Source organism: Pterocles gutturalis, unplaced genomic scaffold, assembly GCF_000699245.1.
Source record: "Pterocles gutturalis isolate BGI_N339 unplaced genomic scaffold, ASM69924v1 scaffold27060, whole genome shotgun sequence".
NCBI classification, from domain to species: Eukaryota; Metazoa; Chordata; class Aves; order Pterocliformes; family Pteroclidae; genus Pterocles; species Pterocles gutturalis.
Genome location: NW_010146638.1, coordinates 43,599 through 46,631, shown reverse-complemented (window position 1 = coordinate 46,631; position 3,033 = coordinate 43,599).

Genomic DNA, 3,033 nt, shown 5'->3' with positions numbered 1-3,033 from the left:
ACCACCTGGAGAGAGATGACCCAGAGCAAGACAGAGTACTTCCAGACAGAGCATCATCTATACACTGGGCACGACGTGCATGATATGGAATATACCACTGGCCAATTTGGGGCTCAATCTGAAACCTGCGGTCAAATCCTGGGCTAGTAATTGGGGCTGTGCTCCCTCCCAGCTTGTCCTGCACCTGCAGACACTGGCACAGCAGAGAAGCTGAAAAGTCCTTGACTGTCCTGGCAGCAACTATAAACATCAGTATGTTATCAGCCTTCTTCTCAGCACAAATCCAAAACACAGCCTCTTTCTAACTACTATGAAGAAAGTTAACTCTGCCTCAGCTGAAACCAGGACAGTGGTATGAAGTGCAGACATCTTACCTGAATAATATAAAGCAAAATGCAGCATTCCAGTGCAGCACAGCCTCTTTCCTTCAAATACTCTGAAACTTAGTATCTAACAAGGGGTTATCCCTGTAACTTAGTGCATGTACATCTCAAACATATCAATTCACTCCAATTTTACAGACACTAATTAGAGTTTCAGGCTTGCTGTAAGTGATATTCTGGAATCAAGCCTCCAGCAATTGCTCTCTTTATTCTGCTCTCTACAAATTCCCCCAGTAATTTGGTTAGATTGCATCAACAGTATATTAGAGAAGACTGACACAAGTTCCCAAGTTTTATATAACAGTACTACAGTATTATACCCAATTACAATCTCTAAGGCAAGAAACACAAATTATTTATTAAAAAGAAAGCACCACTAAATGCTATGTCTCTTTTTTGATATTTAACCTCTTCTCCTGTAGCAGACCCTTCCTAACTGAGTACCATGAACATTTCAAAAAAGGAAGATGAGGAGAGCACAGCAAGATTTTTCTTTAAAAAGCAACTATTAATGCTGCCTTTTGTTTGTGAGATAAAGTCAATTTTCTTACAAGTAGCTGCTATTCTTCAACATAGGTTTGTGTTTACAAGCAATCAGTGGAGTACATGCATGGAATAACTTTCTGGTTTTGTTCTCTTATCCCTGATGGAATCCGTAAGAAACACGCTTCAAGTCACTGTATTTTCATATAGTTCATCCTTTAATGAAATACGCAGAACATACATTTTCTTCCCAGTTCCTTTCAAAGAATGCATATCCCCTCAGCGAGGGTGGTGTCATGCAACATCTCAGTAAGATCATTTGAAGAAGGGTCCTCGAAGTCCTGAGCTAAACTGAAACTGAAGAACAGCCCTGCAAAATGCAGCACCGATCTGTGAAACCTCATCAAGAGACGAACACTCAGCAAAGGTGCTAGGGAAAGCTCAAGACGATCACATTTCAGATGCTGACTACAAAGTTCTCTGCAAGATCTGAACATAAAGCAGCCATTATTGCTTCAGTTCTCAGGCCCTTATAAGGGACAGATCTGTATTTGTGACTGAACAGTACACCTTTACACCACAATCCAATGTTAAGTTCTCTGTGAAGAGAGTGCAGCCCCTTTGATTTTTCCATTTTGGACCTGAAAAGTTGGTGGGAAGTATGTTGTCATGTTTTCCAGCTGAATGGAACTGTAAGAGCTTATTCATCTTGACAGCAGTGCAGAGATGCAGGGACAGAAAGGCCTCTGGAGCCCACAGGAGCTTTCTCCTTTGTGCTGTCACTTGCAAGTTTCTAGGCAGCTCAAAAGAAGGATTCAGAGTAGAAACCTCCTATGCCTGACAGGCAGGAAAGTACAGATGCTTTGCTTATACATTGTCTTTCCAGCTGCCAATAGCACCTGGTTATTTTTATTTACAGACTAAAATTGTTGCAGAGGACTATCGCATCTGTTCCAGCCTAAGATCAGAGTGGAGGAAGATATGGCCAATTAAGGAAATAAAATATCTAAAGACATGTACAGATCGTACCCCCAAAAGCAAACCTGGTGCTGACATCTGAATACGCACAAGGTGTTTTAGGAGATGCATGACTCTGAAGAGGGGGTGGGCTAATTCATGGATCTTGAGACTATAAGAAACAATCATCCCTAAGGGGATAACAAATAATACCACTTGCATCTTTTGCTTTCTCTTCTGCTCTGCCAGTAAGAATCTCATGATTAAAAAACCTTTGGCCACGACTCTCTTAGCCAAAAGATTTTAGGCTCCAAATTCAAGGCTGAAAGACGAAACACTGGGATAGTTAAAAATGGAGTAAATTTTTTTTTTCCTCTCTTCTTTTGAGGCCCTAGGAACAACTGGAACAGATTAGGCTCCAGTTGTGTGGTATTATCCTAGCCTGGCAAATCCACAGAGGAATGCACGGATTTGGTAAACAAAAACTCTTGAGAACACCACTATCAATGTTTTTGGATCTGGGTTTAAATACAAGAAGGCATGTTTCACTATGATGTGGCCTGCCCCAGACAGTAAAGGCAGAGTTATACCTGTCAGAAATACAGAATTTTATGACACAGATGGTATGGATCTTGAAGCCTTAGCATTTCAGAGTCAAAGCTGAAAGAAGTTGCAATCAAGTTTAGAGAACAAACTGGAATGCCTAAGGACCAACCCTGAGCCAGAGCCCTGAAAAAGAAGGTAAGAATGCTACAGCTCTTCAAAGATGCCAGGAAGGAATTTAAAAGTGAATGCTAAATTAGAGGAATCTGTAGCTGTTACGCAGTTAACACAAAAAAATAAACTATGACTCAGATGTTCTTATACCTTTTATTACTATATGAATTGCATAAGACTGGGGAAGCTTGAAGAATGCCCCCACCCCAGATACTGCTGTAATAAAAAAAGAATTCCACCTGAAGTACTTGCACATAAATTTCCAACAGTAGGAGTATGTACGTACACACAGTTGCTTAGAGGAGAATAATAAAAGATTCAACAATTCAGAGTGATATATTGTCATTTCAGAAAGCATTCAACTCTAAAAACAACATTAAAAATACTTTTAAAAACCCCAACACATATTTACACATCCTCTGACTCCAGCTACTTGCTCAGACAGACCCTACAGTTTGTCTACCATACAAAAGGTTTATTTTATGTCTTTTAC